Genomic DNA, 9,517 nt, shown 5'->3' on the forward strand with positions numbered 1-9,517 from the left:
ATGACCTCACACTTCCCCAAGTTATATTCCATCTGCCACTTCTTTGCCCATTCTCCTAACCTGTCCAAATCCTTCTGCAGCCTCCCCGCCTCCTCAATACTACCTGTCCCTCCACCTATCTTTGTATCATCTGCAAATTTAGCCAGACCGCCCTCAGTTCCTTCATCTAGATCATTAATGTATAAAGTGAAAAGTTGTGGTCCCAACACTGACCCCTGCAGAACTCCACTAGTCACTGCCCACCATCGTGAGAAGGACTCCCTTATCCCCACTCTCTGCCTCCTGCCAGACAGCCAATCTTCTATCCATGTTAGTACCTTGCCTCTAACACCATGGGCTCTTATCTTACTGAGCAGCCTCCTGTGCGGCACCTTGTCAAAGGCCTTCTGGAAGTCCAAGTAGATAACATCCATTGGCTCTCCTTTGTCTAACCTATTCGTTAACTCCTCAAAGAGTTCTAATAGATTTGTCAGACATGACCTCCCCTTGATGAAACCATGCTGACTTTGCCCTATTTTATCATGCACTTCCAAGTATTCTGAAATCTCATCCTTAATAATGGACTCATCATTGTAACAGTCACAAACCATTTCTCACCTATGGGCTTGACAGAATCGACCTGTTGTATCATTTATAATTCTTTACCAGACTCTTCTGCTGATCTCTCTCCAGTGGCCATCTGTATCTGCTTGGTATGCTTTCCACCGCCCCCCGCTCCCCCACCCCACCAACGTCCCCCCCCCCAACACCCAACGCGCACCACCCCCCCCCCCTACCCCCCACCCCTCACCAAACACTTGTTCCAAATTATTCTGCTTCTTGCAGTTAAAACGTTGCTTTTCCTATGCTGGGCAATCTGTCTTTTCCTTTGTATGATGTCCTCTGCAATATTTGCATCCTGCTCTTTAGGCCTGAAATATATCTCAGCATAACGCATCGCCTGCTCTGCTCTACCATACATGTGCTCCAACTGACGTTTTACGAGCTCTGCATTTCTACACACATCTATCATTTTCCTGAGCGTAGGTTTCTCCTCAGAAGATTTGTTCTCACTGGAGGAGTTGCATATACCTAAGTGTATTCTATCTTTGATCAGGTCATCTGTTAGTGGTCTAATTCATATGATTCCGCAAGCTGTGTTACTGCGGTCACATACTGTTCAATGGGTTCATTTTCCCCTTGAGCTCTAGTGTTGAATACATAGCATTCAGAAGTTACTTTCACTCAGGTTCAAAGTGTTCATTCAAGGTTTTCAAGATCTCTGCTGTCTGTTTTCTTCATTCTTTGGTTAGATTTAGGGTGGTAATACAATTTGCAGCAGTCCCTCTCCAGCAGTGTTAGAAGTGTGGCTACCCTTATTGGTTCTGGTTTGTTAATTAAGTCTGTTGCCAGCTCAGGTTTTTGCGCTTGCAAATGGAAAAACTGCCAGTTTTACCACATATCACTTTTAATTTGACAGGAACTAGGAGTGGAAAATTTACTGCCATGACCTTGGAATGCAAGACATCTTTGTGATGGATGCAGCAGACTGTGCTCCCAGTGACTTGCTTGCTTTGTGCGTCCTGGCTACCACACCAACACTGGTAGTTGCACATAATGCTTGCAGATGTGCTGTCCAGCTACAATGGCTTCTTATTTTCTGCCATCTTTTCTGTGATCTTCGAATCTTCAGCATTTTGTTTAAGAGAAAACACTGCTCCTCACCGTGTTGTATTTCTATGTTTGCTTAATACAAACTTACCAATCTCACACAGGACTGGTTAACTAAACATAGGTTTGGTTTATTTGAAGATGTAGAACAGGATTGCTCAGCTGACAGATTTACTATAAAGATTCAACAGCTATTGTTAACAGGGAGGTACAGCTGCATCTCCTTCACACCACATGCTGCTAGATAAACTGAAAGCTCACCTGAACAATGTCTGCTGGTCACGGTTTACATCCTGGCTACTTACTCATTAGCATACTCTCTGAAAGTGATCTCACAACAGGTGGCACTATCACAACCAGCATCCTAATTACCCTTGAGAAGTTTGGGTGGGCTACCTTCTTGAGCTACTGCAGTCCACCTGGTAAAGGAACTCCCACAGTACTGTTTGGTGGGAGTTACAGGAGTTTGACCCAGTGTCAATGAAGAAATAATGATATATTTTCAATTTAGCACAGTGTTCGTAGCTGCATGAGAGCAGATGTGTGTAATTTGTAGCATGAAGTATAGATAAACTTGATGCAGAATATTTTGCTTCTGTAGAATCCATAAACCTGTGTAACATCAGACCAATGTGTTTATTGTATGAAGCTAACAGACTTCCAAACTGGCCTAATCGAACTTTTAGCCAGTGATACATTTAAATGATCAGAAAGCTTTGAAAAATGACATGATTTTCAAAGCAGATCTCTGAAAGAGTGCTTACAGTTGGAAGGTCATGTGTTAAAGTAGAAATAAAGACTTTAAGATTTGTTGTAACAGTTAATTTATCTTCAGTCTCCAAGCATGCAAAATAAAATGTTGTAGTTCTAAAGAATCACACAAGGTGCAAGGTTAGCTAAAACTAGAAAGAAAATACAATTACTGAAGTTAAGACGCATGGACAACAACTCACAAGTGTCCCTAAAGGTAAAGCCAGAACATCCTAGAGGGAGGCAACACTGCCAATGCCACAGCAGCTAGTCTATCACAAGAGGAATGTCCTGTATGATTTTACATTCATATCACAAAAAGACAGTCACATAACTGGAAATTTACCACTGATATTTTGACCTAAATTTTCCTGTCAAAATAATGGTGAGGCTAAATTCTTCATCACCATCTTCTTTTGTACCAGGTATGATTCCATCCAGTGGAGAAATTTGTCCCTATTTTCCATTGACTTCAGTTCTGCTAGGCCTCCTAGATGCCACACGTGTCAAAATCTGCCTTGATGCCACACCTCACACCTGGAACTCCGATCTTTTGTCCATGTTTGGCCCAAAAAGGTCTCAGGTAATTGCTCAGTAAGTGCAGCTTGATGCTACTATTGATGACACCCTTCAGCATTTTGCTGATGATTGCGTAAGCCGGTCAAGTGATAATCATCGCGTTGGATTTGTCCTGCTTTTCAAGGAGAGAAATACCTGGGCAATTTTCCACATTGATGGCTAGATTCAGTGTTGTAGTTTTACTGGAACAGCTTGACAAGAGCCACATCTGGTTGTGCAGCACAATATTATAGCCAAGTGTTATCAGGGCCCATAGCCTTGTCTGCATTCAGCGCCTTGTGGCACAAGATTTTTTCCACTAAAAAAATTAGTTCTACAATTAAACTGACAAAATTATTATTTTGTCTTATTTAATATGAAGCTTGTTGCTGGTGCTTGTTTTTAAATTGCTCTATGGCCTCACCCCTCATGTCTAAAACCTCCTCCAGCCTTTACAACTCGAAAGATCTCAGCCCTCCTCAATTCTGGCCTCTTCCACACCCTGGATTCTTTAACATCTGCACCTTTCGCTGGCTAGTCCCTGGAATCCCCTCCCTAAACTGCTCTATCTCTCTCCTCCTTAAAACTTCTGTCTGAGATGAATACTGCGGTAGAACTAGGAAAGAGGTTCTGCATAGAGAGAGAGTATGAGGAGCTAGGTGCTAAATTGAAAAGCAGAATCTCAAAGGTTATAATCTCTGGATTGTTACCTGAGCCACATGCAAATTGGCATCGGCTACATAAAATTAGAGAGATGAACATGTGGCTCAAAGACTGGTGTGGGAGAAGTGGGTTCCAGTTTGTGGGGCACTGGCACCAGTATTTGGGAAAGTCTACTCCTGAAATGTGCTGGGACCAGCGTTCTTGCGAGCAACATAACCAAAGATGTAGAGGGCTTTAAACAAAACAGTGAGGTCAAGGGATCAAATATGCAAAGATGTGGTATATCAAAGAGTAGAGGCAAGGGAAGAGAGGAAAAACAAGACAAGACTGGATGTCACAAAGATAATAAAAATATAAAACTAAAGGCTTCGTATATTAATGCGCATAACATTCATAACAAAGTAAATGATTTGATTGCACACATTGAAGTAAATCAATATGATCTGATAGCTATTACAGAGACACGGCTGCAGGATGACAAGGATTGGGTCCTGAATATTGAGGGGTATACGACCTTCAAGAAGAATAGGAAGCTAGGTAACGGTGGAGGGGTAGCACTGTTAATCAAGGGTGGCATTTGTGAAATAGTTAGAGATGGCCTTGATTCAGATCAAGATGCAGAGTCAGTTTGGGTAGAGATGAGGAATAGTAGAGGAAAGAAGTCACTAGTGGGAGTATTCTGCAGGCTCCCTAACAGTAACCACAATGTAGGGCAAAGTATACAAAAATAAATATTGGATGCTTATGATAAAGGGTCAGCAATAATCAAGGGTGACTTTAATCTACCTATAAATTGGAAAAATCAGATTGGCAGTAGTAGCCTGGATGAAGGGTTCACAGAATGCTTTCGAGATAGTTTTTTTTAAGAGCAACACATGCCGGAACCAATCAGAGAGCAGGTTACATTAAGATAAAAGCAAAATACTGCGGATGCTGGAAATCTGAAACAAAGACAGAAAATGCTGGAAAAACTCAGCAAGTCTAGAAGCATCTGTGGAGAGAGAAAAACAGAACTCTGAAGGAAGATCATACAGACTTGAAACATTAACTCTGTTTCTCTCTCCATAGATGCTGCTAGACCTGAGTTTTTCTAGCATTTTCCATTTTTGTGTGAGCATTAGACTTGGTATTGTGCAATGTGACCCGGTTAATTAATGACCTCAGGGTAAAGGCAGCCCTAGGCAGTGACCATAGCATGAATAAATTTTACATCCAGTATGAAAGGGGAAAGAGTCTAAGACTAGTATCTTAAACTTAAAAAAGGGCAACTATGTGGGTATGAAAGCTGAGCTAGCTGAAGTTAACTGGGATACTAGGCTAGGGGTTAGATCAATAGAGAAGCACTGGCAGATATTTAGGGGGATTTTTCAGAACACTCAGAATAAGTATATTCCTACTCTAAAGAAAAATTCTAAAGGGAGGAGCCACCATCCATGGTTAACTAAAGATGTTACAGAAAGCATCAAACTTAAAGATAAAGCATATAACTTGACAAAGATGAATGGCAGGTCAGTTGGATTGTTCAACATATAAAGAACAGAGACTGACTAGAAGGTTAATCAAGAAAAGGAAATTAGAGTTTGAGAGGAAGCTAGCTAGAAATGTACAAGTGGATAGCAAGAGTTTCTATAGGTTTCTATATTTCAGTAATAGCTGTAAATCAGGAGATGGAGGGTAGAGAGGAACTTGGTGAAATCATCATCACTAGGGAAGCGGCTCTGAGCATACTGATGGAGCTAAGGGCTGACAAGTCTCTGGATGCAGATGGGCTTCACCCTATGGTCTTAAAATAGGTGGCTAATGAGGTAGTAGATGCATTGGTGTTAATTTTCGAAAATTCCCTAGATTCTGGAATGGCTCCATCAGACTGGAAAGTAGATAATATAACCCTGTTATTCAAGAAGGGAGGCAGGCAAAAAAAAACAAAACTATAGGCTAGTTAGCTTGACATCTGTCATGGGGAAGGCGTTAGAGTCGATCTTTAAAGAGGTTACAGCTAGGCACCTTGAAACACACAAGGTAACAAGGAAGAGTCAACATGGTTTTGTGAAAGGGAAGTCACGTTTAACGAATTTACTAAAGTTCTTTGAAGGAGTACCATGTGCTGTGGATAAAGGGGAGCCTTTAGACATAATGTACTTGGATTTCCAGAAGGCATTTGATAAGGTGCCACATCAAAGGTTATTGCGGAAAATAAAAGCTCAGTGTAGGGGGTAACATATTAGCCTGGATAGAGGATTGGCTGGCTGGCAGAAAACAGAGTATGCAAAAATGCATCTTTGATTGGCAGGATGTGACTAGTGGAGGCCCACAGGGGCCTCAACTTTTTACAATTTACATCAATGACCTAGATGAGGGGAGCGAAGGCATGGTAGCTAAATTTGCAAATGACGTAAAGATCGGTGGGAAAGTATGTTGTTAAGAAGACATAAGGAGTTTGCAGATGATATAGCTAAGTTGAGTGAGTGGGCAAAAATCTAGCAGGTGGAGTACATTGTGAGAAAATGTGAAGTTTTTCACTTTGACAGGAAGAATGAAAATAAGCAGAGTGTTACTGAGAGAATGACTGCAGAATTGTGAGGTGCAGAGGGGTCTAGGTGTTCTTGTGCATGAGCCATAAATTTAGTATGCAGGTACAGCATGTAATCAAGAAGGCTAATAGAATGATATCCCTTGTCACAAGAAGAATTGAACATAAAAGGATAAAAGCAAAATACTGTGGATGCTGGAAAACTGAAACAAAAACAAAAATTGCCGGAAAAACTCAGCAAGTCTGACAGCATCTGTGGAAAGACAGAGTTAATGTTTCGAGTCCGTATGGCTCTTCTTCAGAACTAAAGATGTAAAAGATGTCATAAACAAAAGGTCAAAGGGGTGTTGATGGTGGTGAGACTGGCTAAAGGAGGTGTATCACCATCATCAACAGCTTTTACAATCTCTCCTTTGCTTCCACCTATTACTGGCTTTCTATCCATCTTAATCTGTCCCACCTCCCCCCCTTTAAACAGTTTATATTTCACCACATTGCTACTTCTCTTTAGTTCTGAAGAAGAGTCATCTGGACTCGAAACATTAACTCTGTCTTTCTCTCCACAGATGCTGTCTGACCTGCTGAGTTTTTCCAACAATTTCTGTTATAAAAGTAAGGGTGTTATGCTTCAGTTATACCAGACATTGGTGAGATTACACCTCGAATAGTATATGCAGTTTTGGTCTCCTTATTTAAGGAAGGATGCAAATGTGTTGGAGGTGGTTCAGAGAAGGTTTACTAGGTTGATAGCTGGGATGACTGGGTTGTCTTATGACGATAGGTTGGAGTTTAGAAGAGTAAAGGGTGACTTGATTGAAGAATATAAGAACCTAAATGGGCTTGACAAGGTAGAGGTGGAAAGGATGTTTTCTCTTGTGAATGAGTCCAGAACAAGGGAGCTCTTATAGGACAGAGATGAGGAGAATATTTTTTCTCCAAGGGTTGAGAGACTTTGGAACTCTGCCTCAGAAGGCGGTGGAAGTGGGGTCACTGAATATTTTTAAGGCAGAATGGAATGGATTCTTGTTAGGCAAGGAAATCAAAGGTTATTGGGGGTAGATGGGAATGTAGAACACAAACAGATCAGCCATGATCTTATTGATTGGTGGAGCAGGTTTAAGGGGCTGAATGACTCCTGCTCCTATTTCATATGTCTGCATGCTACTGGTACTGAAATCTCCATGATTCTGGAGATTTGGTAACGTTGCTGTGAAGCACTTTTGGTATGCTGAAGGTGTCATATAAATGCAATTTGTTGTTGAGACTGTGGGTGTTCCTGGGACTCTGCAGAGTGTATGGAAGAAAATTAGTTTGGCGACATAACAAAAACACCCTGGAATAGACAAAACAACCAGTTGACGATTTCTTCAGCAGGTATCGTTGGTTATTTTGTGACTGCATGAAGCTTCACTGAATGGAACCACTATATAATCCCTCACTTTCAGAAAGGTCAGCCCATCTTTTAGCTTCATTTGTTTCTGCAACTTTGAAACTTTCTAAGAGTCATTTACAGCACAGACAGAGGCCATTCAGCCCATTGAGTCCATGCCAGAAAGTATCCAAACAGGGTCTTGAACCCTGGACATTCAGTTTAAAAGTCTGATGCATTACTGACTGAGCTATCCTTGGTCAATAGAATTGCAATTGTTTTGAATTTCCTGAAGAATTTCCTCCATTGGTTTTATAATCTACCCTACTCTCTGTCAACCCCAAGATCTCTAATTAAAAGGTGCTCTTTTCCTATGAGAACCTGGTAAGTCACAGGTGACCTGACCAATCCAATTGCCCAGAAGGACCTTAACAGAAGCACTCTGAGTGACAGACAGGCTAGCCAATTCACTTCCCTCGGAGCTCCTCACAGACTGGAAAGTCGCCAATCAATGCCCTGGACCGTGAGTTTACAGAGATTATTTCTGTTGTAAGAAGCTCCCATGCAGAGCTTGCTTATTTGGTTTAATTGGTTTTAAACATAGCAGTAATATTTGCCCTTCTGACAAGGCCATGTGTTTGGTGGACCCCTTGACACCTACTTGCAGGCCCCGAAGGCGCTGTGGAACCTCAGTTGAGAAGATGTGGTCTAAGTGATAAAGCACAAATGAAATGCTTCTTTCACCCCACTTCATAATATTGCAGCCTTGGTTTTGCTGTTACTGCTATTACCATTAGTACTTGTACATCAATGCTAATATGGTATTGCAACAATAGCTCTTTTGTTCACTTTATAACATTCCATTTGTTTAATTTATACAAGGTTGGTACAAGAGACAACACACAAACAAGTGAATTAGCATTCTAATCAAAGCAAGAATATTTTTACAACAATTGAAATATATTTTTATTGACTCTTCATCAATAGATAAATATAACAAGTAGCAAGTTTGTGGAATGCATTATGGCACACAGTTATATTATTGCAATTTTTTAGAAATCTATTCTAAATGTTACATCTTTCTTAAGGAAAATCTTTGGACTGAGTTTAAAGCCTGTTCTAAAAATGGCTCCAAGCTACCAAACAAAATTGTAGATTTCAACCATCTTTTCCTTACCTCCCGAGGAGACAAGGTGCATTCCCAGATATATATGAAAGGAAGGCACTTTGAAATTCAATGAATGTTCCAAATGAGTAAACAGAAGATCAATTTAACTGCTTTTCCTCTGAACACAAACATACTAAATGATAAGCCACTTAAAGTGTAAACAAACTTGGCCCTTTTGATCGCTACAGGGAGTAAGGAGACTTCAGATAACTGTAATGAAACTGCCACTGACCTTGTATGAAAATGATGTGGTGTTCTCGTTCAGGCCACATGATATAAGTGGCCAACTTGGCTTACCTGCAAAAAGCATCAAAAAGGGCAGAAAGCTGCCTACAACAGAGATCCATCTTGAAGAAGCTTCAGCCCAGGGAGACATAAAAAGGCATCTAAAAACAGCTGAGATAAAAGCAAAAAACTGCAGATGCTGGAAATCCAAAACAAAAATAAAAATACCTGGAAAAACTCAGCAGGTCTGACAGCATCTGCAGGGAGGAACACAGTTAACGCTTCGAGTCTGTATGACTCTTCAACAGAACAACAGTTCTGTTGAAGAGTCATACAGACTCGAAACGTTAACTGTGTTCCCTGTTGAAGAGTCATACGGACTCGAAACGTTAACTGTGTTCCTCTCCGCAGATGCTGTCAGACCTGCTGAGTTTTTCCAGGTATTTTTATTTTTGTTTTTATCTAAAAATAGCTACTAGTCTGCTATAAAAGCAACTAGGCAGCTAAAAGTGCCAGGTCTGTGGAACTAGAAGGGACCTTCTCTCCTCCCTGAAAATCTGATTCCACCTACTAAGCTCACCTGTTACAGCAACCTCTGGCAATT

Source organism: Carcharodon carcharias, chromosome 4, assembly GCF_017639515.1.
Source record: "Carcharodon carcharias isolate sCarCar2 chromosome 4, sCarCar2.pri, whole genome shotgun sequence".
Taxonomy (NCBI): domain Eukaryota; kingdom Metazoa; phylum Chordata; class Chondrichthyes; order Lamniformes; family Lamnidae; genus Carcharodon; species Carcharodon carcharias.